Source organism: Corythoichthys intestinalis, chromosome 2 (assembly GCF_030265065.1).
Source record: "Corythoichthys intestinalis isolate RoL2023-P3 chromosome 2, ASM3026506v1, whole genome shotgun sequence".
Lineage (NCBI taxonomy): Eukaryota > Metazoa > Chordata > Actinopteri > Syngnathiformes > Syngnathidae > Corythoichthys > Corythoichthys intestinalis.
In genome coordinates, this window is record NC_080396.1 from 60,722,024 (window position 1) to 60,738,393 (window position 16,370).

The window sequence follows — 16,370 nt, forward strand, 5'->3', positions numbered from 1 at the left end:
ATATGTCCGGAGAAGATATTGAACAACACCGAAACATTATAAGCTTCCAGTTCAGAAGTGACCCACGCGGATGATGACGCGCGAGGCTGCTCCTTTTGCGCAGGCGTAGTCTACTCAAATGCAGGCATCCCTTGTATGAGTGTGCTGTTTATAAATGCACCTTAAATGTAATGCGGACAGGTATAAAATATTGATCGAGTTACAGGGCAAAAAAAATTATCTGTCCTAGTGTAGACGTAGCCTAAGTGTCAACAAGCAGCATTACTGACAAGAGATAAGTTTCAGTGAGTAAATAGGACATTTTGTTACCCAGGCATGCACAGGCGGGACTTCCATAGTTGTTTCAGCTCCATAAATGGCATGACACCATACATCTTGGAAATTATTTAGTCAATACAGATAAATGCAACACACATCAATACAAATTGATTGATTAGCATTAGCCATAAAATAGCCACCAACAGCATACACTCTGATTTTATTTGGTTTTCTTCCCAGTCAACTCAACTTATATACCGTAAGCACATGAGTAGCACTTTAAGAATATCCTCAGATGCAATTAAGTGCACTGCATAAGGGTTGACGCCAGTTGTACAGGTGCTGGAGCAGTTCTATTGCAGTCAGATGATGAAGGGTTGGACCATCCGGTTGCCTACTTCGCAAAAAAATTTAATCGATGTCAACAGAAGTGTTCGACCATTGAACAGGAGAACCCTGGCTCTTCTTCTGGCCCTACAATTTTTTTTTATGTTTATGTCTTCTCCAGTGTTGTGCCCATGATTGTATATACAGACCACAACCCACTGGTGTATACAGTATACTGTACATAAAACGTACAATCACAATTGGCGGTTAATGCAGTGGTCTTTGTGCCTCCAGGGCTATGACTTCATCATTAAACACAGAAAAGGTGTCGACAATGTATTTGCTGATGCCCTGTCTCGTTGTGGTCAGGAGCAGGGTATTATTATTATTATTATTATTATTATTATTTTTTTGTGGCGGTTTTGGTTTTGGAAGATGCCGGTTTTGTTACTTCTCTGTAGCAGTGCTACCCTTCTGAAATCCACTTCCATAAAATGGATGGGCTTTTCCAGATAGGCCTGTTTATCAACTGAAAGTTGATATTTTCACACACAGGTACACACACACACATGCCAATAGTCCAGTACCGACTGAGGGCAAGGAAATTGATAAAACGCGCACTGGATTTTCAGTGATGTGGGCATTCTCTATCTGAAAAAGTGGAATGGATTCGATAATGACGCACTGAAGGGGCTTGCTACCTTACTCTATAAAGTGAGGGGCAACTGACAGATTTTTAAAAAAATTTTACTTAAGTTAATAATCATAGGTTATATGATTATTGATTTAAACTAATATACTGGCAACTTCATTGTGAAAATGTCAAGATTTTTTGTATTTTATTTTATTTTTTAAATAACAACAAATTATTTAGGTGGCTTAAGAATAGGCCTAATGACACCACTGGCGACTGGTATTGCGTTCCGTAATGTTACATGAGTACATTTAAATTCAAAAGCTGAGCCTTGTTATCCATTGCCGGAATGAGCAACGTTATGCAGAAACACACTTTATTCAGTATTTGCTGCCATAAAAATTGAGCATTTAATAGAACTACTTTGTTGTCTTTTTTTTATCTCGTTGTCCTTCCTGTTCAGAGCAGGTAAGGTTAGAAAAAAATCCAGAGATTCAAGTGTAAATCAGAGGCTCATGAATCTTTGTCTTCAGGTGAATTGTAGTCTCTCCAGCACGACTGCTGGAGGTTTGTTCGTCTGACAGTCTTTAAACATGACAGATAAGAGAGAATAATTAATTTATTATAGAAAGCCAGGCTTTAATCCGTGGTGTCCTGGTGATAAGAAAAGGTTTCTTTCTCCCAGATTCAACTACCGATAGGCACTTTTTCCTGTGTTTCCCTGTTAATAAGCCTGTCAAAGAGGCACGTGACTCCAGGCTCTGTCCCACGTAGGTTATCTCGTCGCCGCACGCCGCTGTCTGCTTCCTGACAGCCGACAGCTCGCAGGTCGTCCGGGCCTTTGAAACCCTGGGAGAGTGGGGGGCCTGTGGGCGTCTCTGTCATTTAAAGCGGCTAATTCAAACATCAGGTGGGTGCAAGGCCACCGGAGGATGCAGCCTTGCAGATTGGTGGACAGACTAGCCACAGGCTCAGCTTGAATAATTCCTTTTAAAAGCAAATAAAATGCATTTTTAATAGCCTGCACTCCCTCTACTTCTTTTCTCCTTTTTCTGTAATTGATTGGCTGTCTGCAAGATGGAAGGTGTTTGAGCATATTTTATCCAGATAGTAGCTCCAGAGGAGTGGAAGAGTAATGAGATCCAGATGTTTGTGACAGGAAATTCGGTAATGGGGTGGTACATAGCTAAAGTTGTGGAAGTGCAACATTTGTATTCGCGTGCTAAGCATATTTTTTCATTCTGCACATTCCTTAAAGTGTTGTCAGTTACCATAAAAGAAACATTGTTCATACCTAAGTCAGAATTTAAAGTTCAGAATGGCAATGAATTGCCATTAAGGTAAGAAGAATGTGCAAGAGAAGCTTGGATTTTAAGATATTAAAATTATATTAGGTGAAAGTTAGGTGAAAGTTTGTGTAGTTTAACAAGTTTAGTCACACTGGTTTTGAAACACATTAATCCTTATCTTTTTTAACAGAAATATGTTGTCAAGCGGCATTGTAGTATATCCCGGTACTCAAGTGTCTTCCCGCATTCTAAAAATGTATTTGGTAGGTCAATTTAAGACTAAATTGAGTGGTGAATGTGATTTTGAATGGTTGTCAATATGTGCCTTGTGGCTGGAATGCACAATTTTGAACAAATCGGTGGAACCGTGTCCTATAACTGATAATGACTGTAATCTGCAGGACTCCATTTTTTCAGCTGCTGACGCAATGACAATTGTGGCTCATTACGTTTTCAATTTAGAGGATGAGTGGTCTGCGTAGTGAGCTTGGAGGATGCCGTATGTACAGTATTGGTGACAGCAGGATGCTGATGAAGTGGAAGTGCACACGGTGGCCTTCGTTTCACTGTGGTCCATCATTTCCCTAAAGCCTCACCTTTGTTACAGGCTGATTGCAAGCATTCGCATAGTTGATGTCTCACAAAAAACATAGTGGCCTTGCTCTCGTATTTTCAGAGTTTTTTGTTACTCGACTGACCATAGGTTGTATCATTTACTTGTTAAACTGTGCACTTTAATATGTTGTTTGTTACTATTGATCTTTCGAGACTGTTTTATCTTTGAAGCACAACAAATCCAATCCAAGGTCAGTCCCGAATGATTCACTTTGTGTCCCTTTCTGTCGTTGTCTATTTGTCGTCCTCTGGCTAACTAGCCAGCCTCAGCTTTTTCGATCTGTCCACCTCCGTTAAGAAAAAAAAAAGTAAAAAACATTTAGCCAATGCTGCTTCTTATCTGTCATGCTCCTCTAATCTCCTGTGAGCTGCTGGAGAAGAGGCAGCAGAGAGGCTGTCATTGTCCGAGGATGTGAACTCACAACCTTTTCAATTTCACCCCCGCACCTCAAAGCCCTTCCGCCTGGACGAGCTCACGTCCCAGACAAAGGTGCCATTTGCTTTTCATTTCCTCCACGATAAGAGAAGAGACATGCTATTGTATATTGTAATGCTCCTTCACCTCTCTGACATCAGCAGAATTGCAGGAGCAGGCGGGAAGATCGATACAAATTAAAAGTAAATACAAAAAACTGGAATGCTGGTCAAGATGTGTATGGCTAGATCTCTCCTTCATACTTTGATTTTTTTGTGAAGTGCTGGCAAGATGGAATGAGTGGGGAGCGTGAACCGCTAAACATCAAGGTTAGATTGAAACTAAATATTATGGTATGCTGCACCATTGTCAATATGAGCACCATTGTCAATATGAGCACGCGTAGAATGAACTCCATACTCATTTCAATGACAAAGAACACTTATTTCCTTTTCTCTGTGTGAAGCTATAATGTTACACTCTGTCACCTAAGCGAAAATGGCCACACAACATTAGGCAAATGATGTCTGGCTGGTGAGGCTGCCCAGGCAGCTTGTTCCACATTCATCAAACACAATAAAGACAGCTCAGAAGATCGCTGTATTTCTTTTCAGACTATTTTGTATCAATGGCATTGCGGTGAAACAGTCACATTTCTAGTTCTATGGTCACCATCGTAATTTGATGTTGCCATTATTGCTACATTTCTTTGGCAGCATCACCAAAAGATGAAGCACACCACACTTTTTGGTTTTAAATGCCTCTCCAATTTTTTTTACTCAGGAACTTAAACTGAGCTACGATGTCACTAGCTTTATAACTAGGGTTGCCAACTCCCAAACAAAAAAGACAAAAAAAAAAAAAAAAAAAAAGAACACCTCATTGGTAGAGCCAGCTGGCCCGATAACTGTAACCCTTTAATTGTTTTTTTTAATATGTAAACACTTTTTATTTTATTTTTTTAAAAATTAGAATTATAATATTATAATATTGTTACTCAAAACTGAATTAATTAAGTACTTATTTGAGTGATATGGGCACATGAAAAAACAATAATTAGTAGAAATGTATTTTTAATACAAAAAATACTGCCATAAAAATAACATCTGATATGCTCAGTTTATAACTGTATAATTTAACCCCTAAGGTCTCGAGCCTTTTTGTGTCGGTGTGCGTTTGTGTGTTTGTTTTTGGCCTTTTTTTATATGTGCAAACCTGAACTCTGATGTATACTTTTTTATTTTATTATTATTATTTTTTTTTTTTTCAACAATTTTGGTGCGTTCAAAGTCCCCTCATCGATAACAGTGTCCCAAATAATCACTCTAAATATAATGTGGAGATGCAAACGAAAGTACATAGAGAAGAAAAAGAAAAACAAATGATTATCATTTTAAACATGCTTTCTACTCACGCTTCACTCAAACTGCTAATCTCACTCACTCTTATGTTGTCTTCCGTTTTCCTCATGGCTAGCGACAGTACCTTCTTGACCAGTGAGATGAGCGGGATTGTCATTGTTCTTTCAGCTCATTGGTCAGAAAGCAGGACAGGCGTGGGAATGCGTTCCCCTACATATTCTTGAAAACCACCATACCAGTATTCATTCGTTCTACAAATAAAACACTATTTTTGATTTTCATGATAATACAGGACAAAGTGCGTCCCTTGTAAGCTTAATACAGGACAGGTACTTTTGTTTCTGAATACGTGACAATTCCATTTTTCAAGGGATGGTTCATAGACCTATCGGTAACACAGTGTTTGGGTTGTTATTTATCATAGCTGTGCTGTTTTCTAACAGTGGGTGAAAAAAAGTGTCAGAGTGGAATTTGGAGAAGAGGGCATATAACATAATACTCATTACTTAAAGTGCCTGTGACATGAAAAAGAATGTTTATTTCATAATACACATGGTATTTTATGCTCCTGAATGAAATGGACCGCGTGGATGTGTGAGGAAGTGATCGCTATATTTATTTAGTTTTTTGAATCCCACGCCATGAAAAAGAGTGACTTCCAGCAACAGTCTCGAGTTGTGAAAGAGGGCGCTGTGACGTGTACGGAGGAAGGAGTCCTCTTCACTATACAGCCTTACTGTTGTATGAGAAGGACTAAGGATTCAGCTGATTTTCCAGATTAATATGTTTTTCGCATCACGCCAGTCAAACGGCTGCATAAAAATCTTGCTGTACGAGGGAGAGGCGTGTGCACCTTTTTAGGGTTTCAAAAGGTTCCCATTCACCGGTGGATATTGGCCGAAACAAGCCCTACTACTGTGGGACCATGGGACTTTAGAGGAAGTGAGTAAACATCGTGTTTTGTACTATGTCTAATAGTGGGATCATTTTGATATGTAGGTGGCTTGCATTTTGTTGCTGACATGCTCCTTGTCCCCTCGGCCGACGACCGGTGGCTTGTCGCACATCCCCCCCGCCGGCAGAGCACTATATTCGGCTTATTCTCCTCTTCATGTGCACGGTGTTCTGTCAAATTTTCTGACCGATCAGAAAATGCAACTTTGAGTTAAAAATATATGTGAATACAGCGATTACAAAGTAAAACACTTCACTACACTACTTAAAATTTGTTTAAATAAAGAACTACTTACTTTTGATCATGGATGGGCATAAAAAAAGCTCTCTTCATACACATTAGCTGCACATGTTAGCTGCACAACAACTGCAGGCGCCCTCCTCCACTGAGTCTCTCGCTGTTTACGACTTCGCCCTGTAGTAAAGCATTATTTTGCCATATTCGTGTTTACCATTTGGCAGGTACACGCTCCTCCGACGTCGGCCGGTTTGTTCGGCGGTCATTGTCCAGCTGCTTCACTGGCGAGCTCTGCTGTCCGTAGTAGCAGGGGAACAAGCTGTAAATTGGTCTCCGCCGGGTGGTTTGCCGATCGGCAAAGACAATCGACAACCCAGTCGTCATGTGAAATGATCCCGGCTAGTTATGTGTGATTTTCCGCTTCGAAGACTTTGAAACATCACTCAGTTTGGGTTAGCATGTCGGCTAGCTGTCATGCCTCTTGGTTTGTTTACATTCTCCAAAGCCGGGGAAGGGAAATGACATAAGCACAATTTAGGTGGCATAAAATATCGTTCAGGAGGTGCAAGAAGTTGACAGTTTTGACCATTATGGAGTAATTTTGCCATGTCGTCTTGAATAAATGCATTTTTATTATTTCATATTCCATTTAGCACAAGACTGTTATTTGTCATGACCATGCCATTTATTTAGTTATAGACCCTACTCACCTACATCACAAAATGACGTGTCGCTGTATCCGGCCGCCATATTGTCTGTCATTTTTAAGCCCTATTCTCAATGGTTTTAATTAGTCGTGCAATTTATAGAGCAATTCATGGAAGCCCCGGTGTTATCTGACGCTGTAAACTCATTGGATGCGTTGCATAAAAGACGTTATGTGGAAAAGCTTCAGTTTATCCATTCGCCAGATCCATATTTGATGCTTAAATCGATGTTTTTCGACCCGCTGTCTTCGCCGTCTCTGCCTGACATCTGCTACCCTGATATTTACAACTATCTTGTTCACACAAAATCAGCCTATTCTCACGAAAGTTTGAAAAACTTTAAGAGCTTGGATGCTTATAAATACTTTGTTGCTGGTTGGGTGAAACAGGTCCTCGTCCACGAAAATTCAGCAGGAATCTATCTTGTGCTCGGGAAGGTGAGTTACGAAATTTTCAATTCAAAATCTTTTGTTCTTGCTAACATCCACTGTCAAGTCTAATGTATTTCATGTCATTTGTCAATGGAGCTAGGGCTTTTAATGTTTATATGGTTTAGCGATAGCACTCTCACTACATACATATATAATATGTAATAAATATGAAGTGCGATAGCACCACTCCAGATTGTCCCTAGTTGAATTTATTTTTTGGCTTTTGACCTCAATAGTGAATTTGTAAATTAATTGTATGACAACTGTCTTATTATCCCCTTATAATTATATATTTTCAGGTAGTTCATTCACAACGTCTGAGTGTATGTTGTCGGCGAGTAGCCTAGCAATGATCTTAATTGTGGTTGTCAGCCCAAAACCCTCTAAATATATATTAAATGCATCTTACGAGATATAAAATGACTACTACATAATCTGTGGTAAGCATTTGGAGCCAAGTTTTCTCGTCGAATATCAGCAGCCCATCTCGCTCTTCTCTACGGGTCTCTCGGAATCCGGTCGAACTTCAAGTTTCTCCGTCTATCTTCTCTGTTATTGCAACCGACCGCCACACACGCCTTCACCATTTTGATTACTAATTTTAACGAGCAGAAAAACACGCCATAATAGGAGGAATTTACGTAGCGGTAATGCATCAACAGTGACGAGTTGACGGACAATATGGCGCGGGGGCGTGGTTGTGACGTCATGTGAGTAGGGTCTATTGGGGGAAAATACTTGGATAAAAATATCCTGTAAAAATATTGGAGTAGACAGACTAAAACAATGACATTTTGCGGCTCTCTTTGTCACGTTTTCCTCGTTCTGAATAATTCCCCCTCAACGGGCTGGCTGGTCCTTCTCAAGCCATTTATTTAGCTATTGGGGAAAATATTTGGATAAAATGAATATCCTGTAAAAATGTTGAAGTAGAGAGACTGAAACAATGACATTTTGTGGCTCTCTTCGTCGCGTTTTCCTCATTGTGAATAATTCCCCCTCAATGGGCTGCATACTAAATCAGATGAAATCATGACTCCGCTGACGTCATCCACCTGTTGGGGAAGCTAGAGCCCTATCATGGTAGGCGTGGCTAACCGGCAGATTAAAAGACTAATTTCTCATCATCTGCGCTTTGCTAAATTGTTGTCTATAGTCGAATCGTCTCAGCAAATGATTCTAATTCACATAATAATCCTATTTAAGACTTTTTTTCTCCTGTCGTACGCACTTTAATCTCATGATTCATTACATAATACTCATTTACTTCATTGTTTCATAATTATTCAATAGTATAATCAGTCTTTTTCCAACACTTAATGATCAGCCCGCCATGCCCAAAATGAAATAAGATAGATTAACATATACAGTACATAACCCTAATCATACTGTCTATGGTCCTTTTAAAGAATATTTTCAGGCGGGGAAAAACAAGTCTCAGCTCTGCATTTGTTATACTCCTGCTCTATGAAGCACTGATCCATGGCTGGCATGGTCAGGCCTTAGTACCAGCCCACCTGCCAATCAATAACCTGTTAAATCGAATGTCACAGACTATATGGCCAGAGCGTATTGACAAGCTGCAGCTGACACCTTCACCTTCTGCAAGGGCTAGATAAAGTGCACTGAAATATTTTACTTTGCTCTTAGAAATTTCCCTCAGTATATTTAATACATTTATTACAGCAGGGTTTCCCCTGAGTGAGATTGTAGCGCACCGCCACGCCTTGCAAATCAGATGTTTTTTAAGATTCAAAGATATTTTATTTAATAATTTGTATAATTTAACATAACGTCTAAATGAACATATGTATATAGTTCATTATTTACACATTTCTTGAAATAAGTCATCTGAAATAGCACGTGAAATACAAATTGTTCCTATAGACTTTTCATTTTGAAAATCACATCCGTTCTCCTCTTATAAGCTTGCGCTTGACTATGTCAGTGCGGACATCGAAATCTGGAGAAAAATCCATGGAAGGGAATTTCAAGTTAATATAATTCTTTTTTAAGCCTGTGAAAAAGACCTTAATATTGACATCGACCTTTAAGTTCTTTGTGACGTGTCTTTGACCTGAATTGTCGCATCCTAGGATAGTATTTGTTAGTTATTGATGTAACTGGTTTTAATTTCAGATGAGTATTTTGGAAAGAAAAAAGTTCCTAAGGACGAGGGTCCGCTAACAAAAGCACTATTATTGTTGTGGTGATGTAGACCTTCATGTTCTGAAATATTTCAGTAGCCTCTGAATATAATTAAATATTTCCGAAATATTTAAATAGCCTCTGAATGTAAATAGAGAATTGGATTGAGATGATTGTAGAATTGAGGTTAACTAAGATTATGGCAAGCGTTATATTTTAATGTTGAGATTGCGTTTTCAAAAACTGAATGAGGTAAGATCACAAGAACTTTTTTTTTCTTTTTTAAATCCAGGAAAATCAAGTGTTCCAAGGCAGAATGTAGATTTTGCAAATAGCTCTTTGTTAGGGTTCTTCCTGAAAAAAAAAAGAATATTGTTAAAAAAAAATCTTATTCGTGAAAACGATGTGAAACAGTTTTGCCACGGGGCATCATGGTGGTGCGGTCCAACTCTGATGCAGCCCACCACCACCACATCTTCAAAAAGTCCTAGGGGAAACCTTATATAGTATTAACACTTGAAGTCCGTTTTTTTTATTATTATTATTTTTTTTTTTAATTTGACTACAAATAAAGACCAGAAAGGCGTCAGACGATACCAAACTTACTACTTGGCTTTCTCAAACAATAGATCACTCAAACAAGCTATCAAGCAAATCAACCCCCTACACACTCCTGTGGAGTCGCAGCCTAGTGTGAAGGGGAGATTCACTCTGGATAGCTGCAATTAGCATCTTGAATATTTGCAAATCCAGGGCGTGTTCTACAATATGATTTACATGGCAGTGCTGAATGCATATGTGTTGTATCAAGCATGCACCGGAAGGCAAGAGAGACGCGTAAACTTCTTGGTGGGTCTTGCAAAGGAATTGTCTCACTCTCATGTGGCCGCAAAGAAGGCGCAGAAGGAAAAATTGCTTCAGCAACAACCTCCAACACCTAGCAAAACCCCTAGGAAAAGGACGAAGTGTCATATGTCACCACATAGAAAATGTTTTGTTTGGTTTTTTTATTACACCGTCCCTTGTCCTGTATATAGTTTCTTTTGTTGTCTTTTTCAAATACATTTCTTTGTTGAAAAATAAGCTTTTTGTGCAAAAAAAAATGACTTGTGTTGTGCGTCATCAGCCATCCATCATCAGCAATATGACAATTATAGCTCCATACATACAAGAAACAGTGCAGCTAAATATTCAGAGAGATTGAGACAGCTGTTCTTTTTCAATGCTGTGATGCCAGACAGTCCTCTTCAAACAAGCAGCTCTGCCCTGCACGCACTCAAGGTGCAAATTGGAGCAATCAAAGTCTGTGGTTTTGCGAGTGTGAATTTGAATGTCTAATGAGCTAATGAGGACCTCAATACTCACAAAAGATATGCTGATTAGTGTCAGATGACCCTTCTCTGGATACAAAAGTGATTTGTATCAGCTGATCCACCCTTGGTAGTTATAATTAATAAACCTCCCCTGCTGCTGTTAAATATGAGTCAAATACCCATAAGGTTGTGCAATTTAGAATTTCACAAATATTTTCAGGAATCATATGCCTCCAAATTTACATGAATGAAATTTCTGCTGCCATCATTGATATGTCCCGACCTCAATTCGATGAGCTTTATTTTTTAAAAGGCTTAAATTTCTCTTTTTCGAATTTTTCCTGAATAAATGTTACGATTATCAGATGTTTCTAAAATTTTACCCTGTCTTAAGAGTGATTTTACCCCTCCCCATCTGCACAGAAAATACTCGGTGCCAAGAGTGATAAATGTTAACCCTGTTTCATATCAATCACAAAATCCTCAACATCCTTAAATATGGCAAAGCCACAGACAGTCCTCATACAAGTACGGCCAATGGGCCATTGCCAATGGGTTTTCCCATTGGCAGTGTGTCAAATACTTGTTCTCCCCACTGTATACATATATATATATATATATATATATATATATATATATATATATATATATATATATATATATATATATACAGTGCCTTGCAAAAGTATTCGGCCCCCTTGAATCTTGCAACCTTTCGCCACATTTCAGGCTTCAAACATAAAGATATGAAATTTAATTTTTTTGTCAAGAAACAACAACAAGTGGGACACAATCGTGAAGTGGAACAACATTTATTGGATAATTTAAACTTTTTTAACAAATAAAAAACTGAAAAGTGGGGCATGCAATATTATTCGGCCCCTTTACTTTCAGAGCAGCAAATTCACTCCAGAAGTTCAGTGAGGATCTCTGAATGATCCAATGTTGTCCTAAATGACCGATGATGATAAATAGAATCCACCTGTGTATAATCAAGTCTCCGTATAAATGCACCTGCTCTGTGATAGTCTCAGGGTTCTGTTTAAAGTGCAGAGAGCATTATGAAAACCAAGGAACACACCAGGCAGGTCCAAGATACTGTTGTGGAGAAGTTTAAAGCCGGAATTGGATACAAAAAGATTTTCCCAAGCTTTAAACATCTCAAGTAGCACTGTGCAAGCCATCATATTGAAATGGAAGGAGCATCAGACCACTGCAAATCTACCAAGACCCGGCCGTCCTTCCAAACTTTCTCCTCAAACAAGGAGAAAACTGATCAGAGATGCAGCCAAGAGGCCCATGATCACTCTGGATGAACTGCAGAGATCTACAGCTGAGGTGGGAGAGTCTGTCCATAGGACAACAATCAGTCGTACACTGCACAAATCTGGCCTTTATGGAAGAGTGGCAAGAAGAAAGCCATTTCTCAAAGATATCCATAAAAAGTCTCGTTTAAAGTTTGCCACAAGCCACCTGGGAGACACACCAAACATGTGGAAGAAGGTGCTCTGGTCAGATGAAACCAAAATTGAACTTTTTGGCCACAATGCAAAACGATATGTTTTCGTAAAAGCAACACAGCTCATCACCCTGAACACACCATCCCCACTGTCAAACATGGTGGTGGCAGCATCATGGTTTGGGCCTGCTTTTCTTCAGCAGGGACAGGGAAGATGGTTAAAATTGACGGGAAGATGGATGCAGCCAAATACAGGAACATTCTGGAAGAAAACCTGTTGGTATCTGCACAAGACCTGAGACTGGGACGGAGATTTATCTTCCAACAGGACAATGATCCAAAACATAAAGCCAAATCTACAATGGAATGGTTCAAAAATAAACGTATCCAGGTGTTAGAATGGCCAAGTCAAAGTCCAGACCTGAATCCAACGAGAATCTGTGGAAAGAGCTGAAGACTGCTGTTCACAAACACTCTCCATCCAACCTCACTGAGCTCGAGCTGTTTTGCAAGGAAGAATGGGCAAGAATGTCAGTCTCTCGATGTGCAAGACTGATAGAAACATACCCCAAGCGACTTGCAGCTGTAATTGGAGCAAAAGGTGGCGCTACAAAGTATTAACGCAAGGGGGCCGAATAATATTGCATGCCCCACTTTTCAGTTTTTTATTTGTTAAAAAAGTTTAAATTATCCAATAAATTTTGTTCCACTTCACGTTTGTGTCCCACTTGTTGTTGATTCTTGACAAAAAATTAAACTTTTATATCTTTATGTTTGAAGCCTGAAATGTGGCGAAAGGTTGCAAGGTTCAAGGGGGCCGAATACTTTTGCAAGGCACTGTATATATTTATATATATACGATTTTCTTTTTTTTTTTTAATTGACACGGCCATGTTGTGTTGAAGAAATGTATGCGCCGATCCGTTGCCGACCATTACGGTACGTGACGTCACCATTTTGTTTCGGTAATACTTCACTCTGATCGGTCGAATGATTTCGTCTGTGTTAAATTCTGCTTTTTTCACTCTTCATAAAGCACGGAATTTAGTTTCATGAACTCATTTGAGTCAACGTTTATTGCAGCTCCGCAACTCGGACCATAACAAACGTAACACAACACAGATTTCCTGTGTCCGTCAACTATATCTGTCCCTCGGGAAACTCAAACCCAAGTAACAATAGTTCCTATTGTTACTGTCGTGTCTAATGCGATTATATCTCTCGGATTTCCGACTTACGTTTTCACTTTCATTTTACTGTATCAATCTATAGAGGAAACATTTATTCATCATGATGAAAGGAGCAAGTTATACAGCAGCATTTCAAAGAAAAGTCACATCTGTTTTGTTTTCTCCTGGATTCTGGTAAGTTGAAGAAGTTGTCAGATCATATTATTACCGTACATATTGTCAGTTTACGGTAATGTTTTGAACTACAAATGTGCTGTGCTTCTGCTGTGTTTCACCAGTCAGTCAAATGACATTTCTGTATCTGTACACGAGCTCTGTTTTCTTGTATTCTTCTATTTATTGGTGCTAAAATTAGGGTGCGCGTTTTACACGGGTACAATAATTTTCCCTAGATTTTACAAGTAAATTTGGGGTGCGCGTTATACAGGGGTGCGCCTTATATTCGGGAAATTACGGTAATTGAATTTTTTTGTTAACTTGAATGACAGTAAAGAATGATAAATGTGCAACATTCCCTGCACATGAAAAACATTTTTTGGTAGTTTGACGCTAAATTAGCTTATTCCATTTCTCTTTAATTTTTTTTTTTGAACGAACCCAAAAAACATTAAAAATATTGCCAACTGTGAATATATTACTGTATGTTCATTCTTATAAAATCCACTGTGCATTGTGGACCAGAGTAAAGATTTAGAGAGGGATGGAATATATTCCCACACCTGCCCTCAGAGGTGACATCGTTGTTAAGTGGCCTTTATGAATCTTTCAGAGTGGTGCTGGAGAGAAATAGATGGCATTTCAGCATTCAATAAAGTTATTCCTGGTTCACTGTACGGTACTTTGGAAGTAAGACAGCCAGATTCAGTAGACGCTAAAGACTGCAGTAGCCAACATTGGCCTTTGTGTGACCTATTATTTTGAAAGTTGCATCCTCAAAGATGTTGTCAGCCGGCTGACATCTGAAGGTGACTCGTGACATCTTGACTTTCACGTTTTTTTTTTTTTTTTTTTGATGCCTTGGCCCTGTCGCAGTCAATAAGCCATTTAATCTTGCCGCTGAGCCGAGTCGATGCAACCGATGTCGTGTCTGGGGCTTATAGTCGACAGAGCGAGGCTTCTGCCCAGGCCTGATAAAAAAGCGTTCATTTCCTTGAGCTCCTTTGTCTTCTCTTTTTTTGAACACAGAATAGGGCTCTCGGCCTTTTTTCAATCATGGATGCCTCTCTCTAATGAGCTGCTTTAATCCTCGCCAGCTAGCGCCTCTTGGCATGACAGAAATGCGCTAGATTAGAGGATTACTTGCATTTTTGTATTCATGTACTAATTTATGAACACAAGCTATTCTGGGAGTCAACGTGTTTTGAATGTTCTGACAATGGCGTGCCATGCGAACAGTGACAGTACTGCTTCGGGGGATTCATCCCTCTGTGAATAGGAGGAGGTAGATATTTTGGGGGTACATGGAGAGCGAGAAAGCCTTGCTGGTCCCTTCAGAGACCATAGTTCATGTAATTGTTATATCCCATTATCCTCAACTCTTGTCACATGTTGCTTTCTCGTCCTATGTCAAATACTTGTAGTAAAAGCCTACAGTTAATACAAAATGCTCCTGCAAGACTCTACAAAGATGAGAATGTTTCTGTGTGCTCAGTCCTTGGCCGCAGCATTATGGCCACACACAAATAATCTTTTCACCCCAGACGATAGTGAGTTAGATATGACTGATGCGCGCATCTGAAAAGCACTGACACAATTTGCGACTTTAGGGTGGCTTATCCCCTGAGGCATGGTAGTCGTCTCCCAACCTAAAGGTTGTGGGTTTGATCCCCTGCCACTGGAGACCATGTCAAAGTATCCTTGAACAAGAAACTGAATCCCACATTGCAGATTTGCACATTTTTATTTCAATTTATCATAATAACTTTATTGAAAAGATGTGTTAATCGAAAGAAAAAGTCAATGCGTTCCGGTAAAGATGCATCTAATGATGAGGCACAGAATTCCCTTATTTCCAATAGAAACTTTCACCCCTCATCTGTCTTTTTATTAGCCTGGTACTCCAGACTCACCGCTGTTCCAGCTATTGAGTCTGGCCACCATTAAGCGGATAAAATTTCCAGGGCGGAGCAAGCCACAGCAAACAGACAACGGAGTGGACCAATCAGTGACGGGCAGGACGAGGAACTTGCGCGCAGAAGCAAACATACGAGGAAAGCGGAGTTTATTCAACATGGCTAGCGCGAGACAGACTGTTGTCAATTACTTGTGTCGATGTGTTTTTGGTAATTTAAAACTGATTTTACAATGGATTGGAACATATTCTCAGCTGTCCTGTTCGCCATCTGTGTTGTTGTGGAGACGACTTTCGACGCGGAAGAGTGACGTTGCTCGTTAAGAATACGTCACGCAAATAAACGAATTTGATTTGTCGATTGATTTTGTACTTGCTCGAGAGGCCGTTAATGGGCTGGGTCCCAGACTATTCTCTCAGCGTTTGAAAAACACAGGGAGAACAGTCTGGCCATGCCAGGCAATCCTTTTATCACCTATGAACCGGAAAGTAGTCCGCTCGCTAACAAACAGATTGACGAACACACACAAATACGACACTGCATTCCTTTTCCACTTTTGGCCCATTTTATATATTCTATATTCTAGCAAACTATTCTTGTAGGATTGTCGAAACAGCACATCCATTGGTGGCCTTTAGTATGGTGCGGTGCTTGTTGGTGAACACATTCATTTACTGTGGTCTGAGGGATGTGGGTAGGAAGAGTGCATTGGTGAGGCTTCCAGGCTTTTTGGGATGTGGCCACAAAGCATCTTGGTAAATGCGCTCAGACAGATGAGTCTCGCCCCACAGCGCCGTCTCCCAAGGGCACACTGACATTTTCTGGGGACAATGTGGGATGTCAGTGACATAGAAAAGATTCCTTTCCCCTCCCCCTTCCTGACTTGCTCCAGCTCTGTGCCCCCTGCCCCATTCACTGTTTTGCCTCACTGCTAATTTCTTTGCTGCTGCTGCTGAGTG